The following is a 15,088-nucleotide window of genomic DNA, read 5'->3' as shown; positions in this document are numbered from 1 at the left end:
GATCATGAGTAGTGGAATGGTACTAAATGATTGGCCTTTTTCTCTTCCTGTCGTACATTCCCTCAATGCTTTGCTCCACTTCTTGAATCAAAGGTATCATTGGAAATATGCTGCAGTTTGCTTGAATATACCACCTGTTTCTCCATGGCCCATTAGAGCACCACAACTTGGATTTCTTGAAGAAAGAGGCATTCCATGCTTCACAACCATAGAACATCACAAGAAGGATGTTTTTGTGTAGAAAAGATAAGTCTTTGAATAGGGGAGCACCTTTGGATTGTCAAAAGGTCTATTTAATTTCCTAAGTACAATGCTACCTTTCTTCTATGCAAATTCTAAGTCTAAATTCATTTGTACATCCACAGTGTCTGGCCCATTACACATACATAATGATGTACTAACACAACATGGAACAGCTGTGCAACTGAATGTCATAAGCTGGATACTGAGTATTTGTCCAGATGGGGCCAAAGAGTCTTAAATATGTTCTTCTCAAACAAGGAGCCTCTTAGGCATAAGCTAACATTATATAAAATTCCTTGAGAAATGGAACCACAGAGTTAACTATGTTCTGTTTACTAATATCAAGTGATGCAAAGATGATTAGGAAAAGAGGAAAAGAATCCATATGTTCTAAAATATTTATAGCAGCTCTCTTTGTGGTGGCAAAGAACTAGGAATTGTGGGGATGCCCATTAATTGGGGAATGGCTGAACAAGTTGTGATATATGATCATGATGGAATACTACTGTGCTATAAGAAATGGTGAGGTCCTTGATTGTAGAAAATCATGGATAGATTTGCACAAAATAATGGAGAGCAAAATGAGTAGAACCAAAAGAATTAAAATGAGTAGAACCAAAAGAATGTTTGTAACAAAAATATTGTTTAAAAAAACACCTTTGAGTGACTAAGTAATTTTCACTTTATGAATACCTAAATTAACTACAAAGGACATATGAAGGAACACACTGTCTGCATCCAGAGAAAGAACTGATAAATAGAAGTATGTATAGATTAATATTGCACACACACACATACACACGTAATTGTGTCTGATGGTAGTCATCTCTAGGGTGGACAGGAGTGGAGAAAAAAAGGAAAAAAGTTACCTGACAACTTCATTATATATTTAAAAGGAATAGCAAGTTGTACATAATAGAGTTGCAGTTTCATGTACAATCATCTTTTTTGTTTTATTCTACTGTTATGGAAATGCTTGTGTTTTTACATAAATTAAAAATAATTTTTAAATGTAAAAAACAACAACAACAACAACAAACCCAACAACATTAAATGAGACATAGAACATGGAGGCACTTTATTGTGACTCCAGGCAATTTCTCTTACCATCTTCCATCCTTGGAATGTTCTTCCTTCTCAACTCTGCCTGTGGAATTCCTGGGCTTCTTTTAAACCTCAATTAAAACCCCATCTGTTACAGAAGCCTCTCCCATCCCCTTTTAATTGTACTGCCTTTCTTCTGTTAACCATTTCCTATTTATTCTGTATGTAGCTTGTTTCTATATAATTGTTTACATGTTGTTTCTCCATTACATTGTGAGCTCCTTGAGGACAGAACTGTCTTTTCCCTTTTTTCATATCCTTAGCACTTAGCATAGTACCTGGCACATGGCAGATACTAAATAAATGTTTTTTGATTGATTGATATAAAGACATCTCCAATTCTAGCTCTGCTACTGATTTCCTTTGTGACTTTGGGCAAGTCATTTATCCTTCATGGCCCTTAGTTTCCCCATCTGTAAAGTGAAGGGATTGTACTAGATGGCCTCAGAGTTCCCTTCAAGCTATAGCCCTATGATCATAAGTTTTTGAAGCATCTTTAAAGTTTCTTATACTCTAAATCTATAATGCACATATTTGTGTGTATAAATATACATTATACATATACACACTCATGGAGAATGTTCATCATTGTGAATACTATCTGGTAAAAGGTCCAAATTAAAGAGGGATTTTCTACAGATTATGAAGTATTAAAGGGGCTCCTCATTGCAGGTAATATTGCACTAATTATGTTAAGCCTCGCAAAATTACAGGGCTTCTTCAATGGGATATGTGATTATTCAAAAAAATTCAGCTTAAGAATCCAAGTGGGTATAACAAGTTTATGAATGAGCTCTCCAGGTTTAGCCTCGGTCAGGGCTTCTTACACTTTTTCTACTCAGGACCCCTTCTCACATTTGGGCAGTAGTAATTGGTGTTGCATGGCCTGAGGGCTCGCTTAGTGCAAAGCGCACATGCTTTGTGTTCAAAAGCAAAGCTGCAGTGAAGTTGTTGATGCAACACAGGCAAGTGCTGCTAGAAACACCTTGGATTCATTACGAGTTTGATTTTGAATTAATTTTGGGTCATTGAGCATTCAGAAACCTTTTATTGTTGCCAAATTTTTCCTGACCCCATATGGAGTCATGACCCACAGTTTAAGAAGCACTGGCCTAGGTAAGGTCTTGGTAGGCTATACTGTGTATGAACTAGATATCAAGTTATATCAACCCTTTTCTATGTGCTATTGGATCATTTCCTTATTAATTCAGCAACTGTGTTCTAAGGAAATCAAGGAATAAGGTATGATATGTATTCATAAAATAAATATTTATGTAAAATCTCTCTAATTGCTTAACTCATCAGCTCTCAGACACAACCCACGTTTGTAAGTAACTAGAGAAACTTACTTTCCCATGAGTTTTTGTTCCTCTCTTTCTAACTTTAAACCCTTGGTCTCATAATTTCAAATAACATCAATATTTCAATAACATCAATATTATTATCCATGCCATTTATTACAATAGCAAATAATCATTCAGACATATAAATAAATGTTTATAATATATTGACAGTGGAAATATTTCACAGTGAGACTCATCTTTGTTCTTTAATACCATGAGAAAGAGACACAGATGGAATCTCTCCTCTCCTCCCCTCCATTTTCTTCCCTCCTCTTGGCCCTTGTCCTGTCATTAGCTCTATCCTACTACATATCAGCATGGGAGCTTGCCCTGCTTCTTTTCCAACTTGGGCTGGTTCACCCTTCTTTTGGCAAAGTGGCGATCCCTTCCTCTCACTCCCAAGGCATTCCTCTACTGGTACCACACTTAGTGCAGATACCTGATCTACAGAGTGTACTGTAGCTCAGAACTGAACTTAAAAGATCTGCCTGCCTCATCCTTTCTGGAATCTGACCATGGAATGGGATATTCCCCACCAATGCTAACAATGACTCCTCCTCATTCTGGGAATTTATAGTTTTCTCAGGATGGTAACTCTCTTCAAAATGTCTCTTCACAAAATAAGAGTTAAATGTGGTTCTCTCACAATGACAGAGGACTCTCACAGCCTCTTAACAGATGACATTTAACTTCCTCAGTCCTATTCTCTCCCAAGAATATCAACTAAACTGTCTCTTAATCCTCTCACAGACTCTTCACAGATGATAGTTAAACTCTCAGTCTATTTTTGCTAGGAAATGCAGTTTAAATGTAATTCTCTCCTACTTCTTCTCACTGACTTTTTTTTTTTAAAATTCCAGTTAACTGTTAATTTACCAAGATTCCCTTCCCTCTTACAGATATAGTAACAGTATCCATAGTGTTTGTGAAAAGGGATATTGAAGTTTCTGTTATGGGAGAAATGAAACAGCTGTATTTAAAGTTAAATCAGCCTACCTTTATTTTATGTTACATGATGACAGAAAACACAGAGAAGAAAGGAATGATTTTCCTTTCCCACAGAAACATTGTCAGATATAGCCTGTTTTCCAAAAAAGCAAAAGAGAATAAAAATAGAGGAAATGGACTTAATATTCTCAGGGATCACATGGGGAAGAAAGGTTTTTAGTTTTGAAAAAGGGAGGACTGAATTATTTCAAACCACAGCATGTTTGAACAATATCTTATCCTAATGTTTGGAGGAAACTCATGGAACAACCCCCAAAACCGATTCTGATTGCCAGAGACTCTGACTCCAGCATCTGGCTCAATCAATACAGTTAAACAGTACTTTCAATAGTCACACAGGGTCAGCCTTAGGCAAAATCAGGAAAAGAGATCACAGTATCCGAAATATAGAGCTGGAAGAGAAATTAAAGGCTTTGTATTCCCAACCTTCTATTTTATAGATGAGCAAAGTGAGGCCCAAGGTTAATTGGCTTGCTCAGGATTATGCAGAGGATATGCATCAAACTGGATTTGAACACAGATCCTCTAACTCTGGAACTGGGGCACTAAGGCAAAGTTTACTTTATACTCCTTCCTCCATGTCCCCACCTCCTTTTAGTTCTTCTTTTGATCACCTACCCTACAATCATTTTGCCCCCAAATGTGTCCTTTATGCCCCCTCACCATAAAGCTTTGCTAATCTGTTACTTTCTGATAGGTATGGCAGCATCATAGAATTTTAGAGATCAGCCAATAATGTAAGGTTTTGGACTTCCATGAGGTTTGTGTACTTAGAGGAATTTTGAAGACCAGAAAGTTTTCAAGAATCAAAGGAATGTCTCTCTAATGCTGCAATTCCAATACTAGGGCATGGGGTATGGGAGACGTTTTTGAACAAAGAAACGCACCCAGTGTCCCTCAAATCATTTTTGAACTTATAAGAGTAGGCCTGAATTTGTACTTTGCAAAGGTATAATGGGAACAAATTATATGATACTAATAAATATTAAATGGGTTAAGATAAGCCTTGCAGAGAGCTATAGAAATCTTATTAATCACTAATTTTTTATCTGCCCATCTTTCTGTCATGCAATAGAAAAGTAATGAACTTAATTAAATCTGCATTTCTCTTGTTACTTGATTTGAATAAAACATTTATCTCCTTAGCTGAGTGGATTTTGAATAGCTAAGGTATTCGTAAGTTTGGTTTAAAACACTTTAAATAGGCACTTAATGATGGGAGAAAGTCATGAATACAAAACAGATCCAAAGTCCATATGGGGAAGGGGTATGCATCCACTTGAGCAGATACACACCAACCTAAAGATGGGAATAATTGTTAGGCACTTCTGATGTTGAGGAGAAAACAGAGGATATAATATACACTATATGTATTATGATGATTTCACTTTAAAATATGTTTTTTTCTTATCTTAATAGACAAAGTTTTAGATATCCTATTGAGAGGGAAGCAGTTTGGGCTGTGGGCAGGAAAATGATTTGTATTGTCCTTGGGAAATCTGGTCATTTTTAATACCCTGAAGATTGTAGGAAAATCAAGGAAGAAAGTTTGTGTTTTTGCTGGTGCGTTTGTATGTTTGTGTGTGTACATCCATAAAGGAATGAAAGAGAAAGAAGAAGACAGGAGAAAGGGAGAGAAGAATAAAGAAGATAGTGAGCAGAAAGGATGTTAACTGTGAGTAGATAGGGGTAATGGGATTAAGGCAGAGAAGCAGAGAGAGACAAGAAATTGCAAGATGGAGAGAGTGACAAATAAACTCTTTTGTCCGTTTGTTACACTGCCATGTGGAAGAAACACTCTCTATAAAGTATCATTAGTTGTTAATGACCATGGACTTGAAATCCTGTGCAGATTCTCTTAGTCAATAACCAAACCCAGCTTTCTGATAACTTGAGAAGAGAAGTTACCAAAAGGTTACACTGTTAAATCTTAAGAAACTAAATTAGATTTCTCACTGCCCTCTGCTACCAGTTAAAAATTGTTTCATGTTGTTAGAGAATGTATTAGTATTCTTAGAAGGGAAGGGGAAATTTACAGGTCTGGAACTCTGACATTTCTATGAAAATAAATTATGAAGAATAAATATGGAGGTTAAAAATACTACAGAGAAACAAAAAGAAAAGGTAGGATAAAAGATGGAGTTTATTTACATCACAGGCAGTGTCTATACATAGCATCATAAGGCAGGGCTTTGCAAATACCTGGTTTATGGTTCCATTGTAAAAAGATAGTGGGTCTCAAATTTTCCTCATTAATTTTTATCACCTATACATCATGATTACTGTGCAAGAAAAGTATTATAGAGAGCACCAAAGAATAGAATTGGATGGGCATCCCATTGGGTTATTGTCAGTAAACATGCAGTATTTGCAAATGAGATCTGTTTCATTTCCTACCTACTTGGTGGTTTCCTTTTCATTTCATATACATGTGATCTTGGGATGATCCTACTTGACGTAAACAGTCACTGCAGAAAAATGTTGAACTGGGTCCAGAATTTAGAAGACTGAAATCAGTCTAGATAACATTTGCAAATCACTTTGAAAGGTCCTAAGCTTATTGCTGCCATAAAAGCCCACACCTTTTATACCAATCTTATCCTGACATGGCCATTAATCAAGGTCAGGATCATGGAAGACTTAAAATTATAAGCAACCCAAAGGAGAATGAAGTCGGGAGGGGGGGAATATGGTGGGTATGCTCAATATCTTACCCATAATGATTTGCATGTAAAGAGTAGCATAAAAAAGGAATGGTATATAAAGGATTTCACTGTACAGGAGATATATATGTCCAGGAAAGGAAGTGAACTCATTTTCACAGTACTTCACAGAAATGTAATAAATGCTTATTTATGATCCTAAGTTACAAGAGAGATGCCAGATGGGCAGTGCTAGAACATCATTGGTAACAGTGGAGTATGTAAAACAACAGAAAATTTGTTGGATCCTCTTTGGAGATTTTTTTGAAAGACATAAGTAAGATTTCTGTAGATTGAAAAGGTGTGGAAAGGTTGTGATTTGCATTGATGAAGGGGTCAAACACACTGATAAAATTCTAAATCCGTCAAAGTACAAAAATAATTAATAAGAAGATAGTGACTCAGCCTATGATTTCATTAGTATAGAAATCTCTTGGATAAAGAAATTCCCTCTGTCGATTATGATTTATACATTCTCTGCAACTTATTGTCTTAGAAATGCCGGCTGCAATGAGAGGCTGAGTGACTTGGCAGCATATGTGAGAGGATTTGAACTCAGGTCTTCCAGGCTCCAAAGCAGGCTCTCTATTCCTATCTTGTTGTGTTCCCAGAGTTACAAAGATAATGATGTAGCTAGTATTGGAATCAAAGTCCTCTCATTTCAAATCCAGTGTTCTTTCCACTGTTCTATGTGGTTGACATTTAAATGTTTGTTGAATTGAGCTGAAATGATAAAAAAGAATGAATAATTAAACCAGCCTAGAAGAAGATAGGATGAGGTTGGGGAGGGAGAGAAGTTACACACTTGTTATAATTAGGGCAATTTCCTAAACAGTCTACAGCTATGGTATCTCATGGGAGAGGGGATGACTTAAAATGCTCTTTGTGCCAGAATTAGGCTAACCCTTGAGGCACCTATCCTACCAGACTGATAGGGTACACAAGTAAGATTTAACCTAAATGAAAGGAGGAATAATTAATTAAAGGGGAAAAAGATGAGATTTCCATCTCCTGACCAAATTTCCTTTCACTGATAAAGCAGTCATAAGAACAAGGATGAGGATGTAGGAGAGAGAGAAAGAGAGAGAGAGAGGAGAAGAAGGAGGAAGAGGAGGAGGAGAAGGAGGAGGAGAAGGAGGAGGAAGAAGAAGAGGAGACGCGGTGGTGGAGGGAGGGAGGGGGAAGGAAGAAAGAAGAGGGGAAAATGAGAGTGAGAGAGAGAAAGCATTTGGGGCAAGTGGGGAGAAGGTCTAAAAGGGGAAAGAGCAATCTGCTATCCTGACATCTTTTTGTTTAAAATATCATTTCACTTCATTTAGAATGGCAGACTGAGATAGGTACAGGAACTAAGTCCTCTAAATTGGTACCACTGTCTTTTGGCCAGAAGGGCAGGCTGTTTATGTACGAAACATGTAGTGAGTCCTTTGAAAGCAGGGTTGTAATTGGTGATGCAGCCAACTTCGGTGAAAGCATTGTCTCTACTGCATCTATGGCACCAGGCACAAGTAGAGATGCCAGGAAGACTATGGAATGTTTCTGAGCAGAACAATGATAACAGTAATTCACCTTTCTATCATATTTTAAAGGTTGCAAAGCGCTTTCCTGGCTACAGCCCTGGGAGATGGGGATGTATTGGTGGCATTTAACCTTTGATGTCACGGGAATTGGGAATTTTTAATAAGGAAACATTCTCTGTTCTACAACTTAAAATCTTACGGTTGCATTAATATCTCCTTTTCACAGATGAAGACTGATACACTGAGTGACTGAGTTACTTGCCTCAGATCACATGGCTAGGAAATATCTGAGGCAGGATTCAAATACAGGTCTCCTCACTCCGATCCTTTGCCCTTATTCACTATGCTAGGCTTCCCCAAATTCTAAGAGGATATGAAGAAATATTCAGAGAGGTTCAGAAAGTCAGTTACTCCTGTTTAGACTGGAGTGTATTTTAATCTTTACTCCAGGAGATTCTTCTATTTCTTATGTCATTTAGAATTATTTGTACAACTTATATATTTATATTTAGATAATTTTTAAAAGGTAATTTTCTTTCAAATATAACATGTGTTTGCTCAATTCACCAAGTTTTAGACCACAAGTCTTAATGAAAAGATGCAAGCTTGCCATCTAATGGTGATGTAGCCTAGCCATAGACACGTGATTCCTGAAGGCCAATAGAAGGCCTTAGAAATAGAAATAGAAAATAGAAATCAGAGGGTCATAGATGTAGAATTGGAAGGTTTTTAGAGACCGTTGAATTCGGCTGTTTACAGATGAGAACACTGAGGCTGAGAGAGGTTAAATAACTTGCCCAGAGTTACATAGCTGGGAAGAGTCTGACACAGGATTTGAATTCAGGTCTTTCTGACTTCACATCTAGCTCTCCATCCACTGTGCTGGGTTGCATAGAATATGTTGAATTGATTGAAATTCACTATGCCTAATGATGTCACATTTGTTATTGTTGTCCAGTCATACTTGACTCTTTGTGACCCCGTGGACCATATCACATCAGGCCCTTCTATCTTCCACTATCTCCCAAAGTCTGTCTAAGCTCGTGTTCACTGCTTCCACGATGCTGTCCCCTTTTCCTTTTGTCGTCAATATTTCCCTGCATCAGTCTTTTCCAATGAGTCCTGTCTTCTTCTTATGTGGCCAAAGTACTTAAGCTTCAGTATTTGACCTTCCAGCGAATAGTCTGAATTAATTTCCTTAAATATTGACTGGTTTGATCTCCTTGCTGTCCGAGGGACTCTCAGAAGTCTCCAGCACCACAATTCAAAAGCATCAATTCTTCAGCACTCAGCATTGTTTTTTTTTTTTTCTTCCATAGCCTTCAGCTGTGAGAGTTCAGCTCTCACAGCTATGTATTGCTACTGGAAAAACCATAGCTTTGACTATATAGACCTTTGTTGGCAAGGTGATGTCTCTGCTTTTTAGTATACTATCCAGATTTGCCATAGCAAGAATCAAAAATCAGTTTCATGGCTGCAGTCACCATCTGCAGTATCTTTGAGCCCAAGAATATAAAATCTGACACTGCTTCCACTTCTCACTCTATTTGCAAGGAAGTGATGAGACCAGTTGCCATGCTTAGTTTTCTTTTTATGTTAAGCTTCAAGCTGCTTTTACACTCTCCTCTTTCATCCTCATCAAGAGGCTTCTTAATTCTTCTTCACTTTCTGCCATCAGAGTGGTATGATGTGCATATCCAAGGTTGTTGATATTTCTCCCAGCAAACTTAATTCAAGCTTTCAATTCATCCAGTCTAGCATTTCTCATGATGTAGTCTGCATATAAATTAAATAAGGTGACAATATATATCCTTGTCATACTCCTTTTTCATATTCCTGAGCTTGTGAATTAGTGGAAAAACAAGGTCCAGTGTGGAAAGTGGAAAGGTAGAGACAAAGAACTTCCAAAAAAAATCACCTCAATATAGTGACTAAATTGCTGTGATCAGAGATGACTTCAGGGTGAGGGAAATATCTGATATGATACTTGAAAGAAGTAAAAGATATTGACAAGTAGAAATCAATAAGTACAGAAATTAATCAGTCCAGTATTTATTACATACATACATGTATCACTGTTCTATATACTAAGGATACAATACATATGCGTATCACTGTTCTATATACTAAGGATACAATGAGAAAGAAAAACTACCTTCAAAGAGCTTACATTTTAATGGCAGTGGTGGGGCAGGGGGGAGGGGAAGGATATATCTGTGTCCATAGCTCTCTGTCTCTGTTGATATAGATTTGATTAGATAAATAGATAGACAGATACTTGCAAGATACAAACAGAGTAAATGGAAGATTCTAGTAGCTGGGGGTGGCGGGAAGGGACCAGGAAAGGTCTTCTATAGAAGTTCACAGTTGAGCTGAGTCTTAAAGGAAGCCAGTGATTCTAAGAGGTAGAAATATGGAGGAAGAGTAATCCAGAGGTGAGGATATGGGGATAGCTTTTATAACAGTATAGAGACTGGAAATCTCCTACCAAGATTGAACATGAATTAATGGAGGGCAAATTAATAGAACTTAGCACTGACAAGGAAGGAGAGAGGGAAGAGAGTTAAAAATGTCTCTGAAGTTTGAGGCCTAGAATTGATGGAAGAAAGATGGGATTAGAAATAGAGAAATTTTAGAGAAGACGAAGATAATAAGTTCTGTTCTAGACATATTGAGTTTAAGATGCCAAGAAGAAGCACAGAAGAAATTGGATATATAAATATATATTATGTGTTATATATAGTTCATATTTATAAAATGTAAATATAATATAATAAATATAAGTAAATACATATGCAAAAAACATGAATTCTTAAGTGTCCACTGTATGCAAGGCATTCTGGTAAAGTACTATAGATATAAAGACAAAAACTAAACAGTGCCTGACCTCAAGAATTTTATATTCTAAAGGAGAAAAAGTACGTAGATGCATACATAAATATGATACAAATATATGATATTGTAATATATTATAAAATAATGGGTGCAATTAGAAATTGGAAGGTAAGAAAAGACCTTTGTAGGAGATAAAGCTTGAGCTGAGCTTTGAAGGATGCAAGGGATTTTGAGAGGTGGAGATGTGGAGGTAGTGCATTCCAGGCATAGAGGAAAGCATGTGGAAAAAAGCAGGGGGATAGAAGATGGACTGTTGTATATGTGTTTGAGGTGCCTATGAGATATCTAGTGTAAACAATCCAATAGGCAGTTGGTGATACTGAACTAGTGTTCAGGAAGGAGGATAGGACTGGACAGATAGATCTGGGAGCCATCTGAATAGAGGTGATAATTGAATCAATTGGAGATCAATGGTCAGGACTAGGGAGAGGAGAAGAAGATGCAGCAAGAGAGCCATGGAGTGTACTCATATTTAGGAGCCAGAAAGACAAAGATTATCTAGTCATATAGAAAAAAGCAATATCACAAATGCCAAAAGAGGAGAACATATCTAGCCAATGATATGGAATACTTCAGAAATGCTAATGAATATGATGACTAAGGAAGGAACTTTCTTTGGATGTGGAAATTAAAAGGTCTTTGGTAAGTGTGGGGAGAGATCAGTGTCAGTTGAGTTTCATAGATGGAAACCAGAGAGCAAGAGAGTGAGGTAAACTCGTGTAAAGAACACTGTAGTTTCCTGGACCCACTAATAAAGAAGCTCAAAAAAATCTCTGTCATCCTGTCAGAGTAAGACCTGCAGAACTAGCCAGAGCCCCATTTTCCCACCAATTGGCAGACTGAATTTCAACTGGCTTCAATTTTCCCCTGAATTCACACTCCTGCCCAAGTCAAGTCTGAGCTACCTTCCCCCAATGCCTAGTCCTACTAGACCCAGATAAGAAACCCTATAAAATCCATTAGACTTAGCTGGTTGGGGAATGGGTAAACTATTCCATCTGGGGCCCAGGTGGAGAGTCCAATTCACATAACCTGTTTCAATTGTTCTCCTTGGCTGCTCCTTATTTTACGAATATCTCCCCTTACTAATATTACCTTGTTTAATTGTCCTCTTGTGAGCTCCATGTTTCCTTTTAAGAGATTTGGGTATCATGAACCTTCCTAAGTGTGTCTTATGAGAATTGATGATGAGGAATTAGTATCTGAGTCATCTGTTCAATTCAATAAACTTTTATTAGATGAGGAACTGAAAGCAGTAAACACAAAGTACCCAGTCAGTCACTAAGCATTTATTAAGCCCCACTATGAGCCAGGTACTATTCTAAGTACTAGGGAGAACAAGAAAGGTAAAAGATGGTCCCTGCTCTCAAGGAGTTTGCAGTCTAATAGAGGAGACAATGTGCAAACAACCATGTACAAACAAGCTATATACAGGATAAAAGAAAGAAAAATAAAACTCTTTCTAGAAGTTTGGAAGTGAAAGGAAAGAGAAATTTAGGATGCTGGCTTAATGATATTCTTATCCTAAAGAATGTATTCTTGAGAACACTGTAGCATAGATCATATTTCAATGAATATCAGGTATTTAAAGAAGCATAACAGGTAGGCAAAGGGCCTTAGGGACACAGCCTCCTCATACACTGCCCTGTTTTTACTCTCTAAGAACTTGAAATGGGGCACAGGATCACATTACTCTACATAGCCTAGTTTTGCCCCAACTCACTGGCAACTCCCTCAGCTTAGATTCAGGTGATGGTAATAAATCACTTAGATTTCACATTGTTAGAGGATTACAACTATTTAATTAGATCTTGAAAGGCATGGCAGTGCAAACACAGGCTATCAAAAATTACAAGAGGCTCCATCTCCCACATCACAAGGTCAAAGTTATCTTCCTCCTTCCCCCGGGTGGAAGCCTGATCTTGCTTACTAATTCATAGCCATGGTTCAGGCAACTTCTAGCAGGCTCTTGGTTGTGCTGATTGTTCTGAATTGTCAGGATGGGAAGAAATGTCCCCCACCTACTCTGAGCCTCACAGCTTTAGGGGGCTCAGAAGTAAGATTGTGCTATTCCTGCCAAAGAAGGATGGGGAAGGAAGCTTTGCTTCCAAGTCAGCAAGTTACCTAAGTCTGCGACTGACATTTACTTCATTGGGGAGAAAGTAAAACCATTTTGAAGTCATCAAGTAATAGTCAAAGGAAGGATGACCAGTAATAGTCTTCTAACTCTATGAGGTCAATTAACTTCTCTAAAATTCCTCTTTTTTCTCAGCTTTCCAACTTAATCTTGACATCATGGTCCTGCCTCATTTTTCAGTTCTACACATCCCACCAAAGCTATACCAAAATGACCAATATTGCCAGTAACTGGGGAAATGTCACGCAGAGTCTCCAGGGCTGTAACTAAACAGGCAGGCCTCCTACAGAAGCATCACCTAGAATTCTTCATCTATTTGAAAATATTTTGTGGCTACATTATTTTTTATTTGGCTTATGTAAGTCCAGTGAAAGAGAGGGTTTAGACAATTATCCGAGTCACTCAAGCAAAGAATCTGGGTAATTCAGGATAAAAAGCGATTTTTTGCATGAATAAACTAGATAATTGCCTCAGCTCTGATTTGTTTTGCTAATGGGGATGTGACTTTTGGCTTTTCATTTTTTGCTTGCTCCTTGATGATTTCAAAAATTCATTCATTCACTTTTATTTGTTAATTCACTTTCCTATGCGAATCCAAGAGAGCTTTAAGAACAGGTCCATGGCTTTGTTGGGATCTACCTATATGCTTTCTAACTTGGGGATGTACAAGGAAGTCAAAATGGTCTCTTCATTTCTCCTCCTTCTGACTCTTCTCTCCTTGCTTTTCCCATAATCTCTTTATGCTCAAATCATATCAAGCAGGATGTATCAGCACATTTTTGCATTTTATGATTTTCATATTTTCTTTTAAATTGAAAGCACCAGGAAACTTAGAGCATATTTTATTTATCTGAAGACACTGAATATTGCCTCTGGTAAGAACTAACAGAGTCAAAGTAGAAAGTTTTTCTTTTATCCTACCCTGAGATAACAAAACACTTTAAAACACCTATGGAAAAGTTGCACTTCCTTAAAAATCTAACCTTCAAAAAATCCTTAGAGGTTTTTAGGAAACCTTGAATTTAATTTTAAATTTACATTCATTGCCATGACTATCATAGGATACCCAGGGTTTTGCACTAGGCTGTCAGTATTTAGACAGCACCAACAACTTGTGTCTTGCAGTTTCTTGAAATAAAATGCAATAATCACAGAAAATAAGGCTGCCACAACTTTGATGTTTGAAAATTACTGTGGTTAATAGGTGATGGTCTCTGCCTGAGACACAGCCAACGTGGGGATTTGTTTTGCATGGCTATGCATATTTTTTATTTCTTTGTCCTTTTTTATTGTGTGTGTAGGGGTTGGGGGAGATGGATAGAAGAGCAAATATGGATAGGATAACAAAAAAAAGGAAGAAAAGAGGGTCACTGAAGCATCTTTAGGGGAAAAAACCAGTCAGAAATGACCAGAAGAAAGTCCCAAAGGAGGTCAGATAAGCAAGATATCTTTAAAATCTATGGGCTGGTCTTATTATATACTTTAAAAGAAAAGCAAGCTGTAAATAATAGACATCTAGTTTCATATAATATCCTCTCTTCTTTCTATTCTTTAAAAATGCAAAGTTTGATCTATTTGCTGTTGTTCGGTGAAAAAATTTAATTAAAGAAAATTGCTACATCTAAAAATGCAGCAGCAGTTTAGCTAGACAAATCCTTGAAGCAGTGGGGTGTGGTGTAAAGAGCATTGGATTTGTAGCCAAAGGTTTGGGTTTCAAATCCTAGGTCTATGTGGCAACAGAAAAGTCACTTACTAGATCCAGGGTTCTTAACCTGAGATCCAGGAACTTGTTTTTTTATGAAATATTGTGATAACTATATTTCAATATAATTGGCTTTCTTAGTTAACCTATGTGTTTTGTTTTATGTATTTAAAAAATATATTTCTGAGAAGAGGTCCATGGTTTTCTCCAGAGTGCCAAAGAGGTCCGTGACACAAAAAAGGTTAAGAATCTATTGTCTAGATGGTCTCTGAAGTTCCTTACTGCTCTAAATCCTTGAATGCCTTAGAAAAAAAAAGAAACAACTGAGCTTGGCATCTAGCTAGCAAAAATAATAGAGCAAAATTATAAGCTACCATGTGACTTATTCCTCTCTTTCTCTTCTAGTCTACTAAATCTCAGAGTCTCTATCTACTCCC

This window comes from Vombatus ursinus, unplaced genomic scaffold, assembly GCF_900497805.2.
Source record: "Vombatus ursinus unplaced genomic scaffold, bare-nosed wombat genome assembly UNPS02014874.1, whole genome shotgun sequence".
In the NCBI taxonomy this organism is placed as follows: Eukaryota; Metazoa; Chordata; class Mammalia; order Diprotodontia; family Vombatidae; genus Vombatus; species Vombatus ursinus.
The sequence above is the reverse complement of the archived record's forward strand: the minus strand, read 5'-3'. Positions refer to the sequence as shown.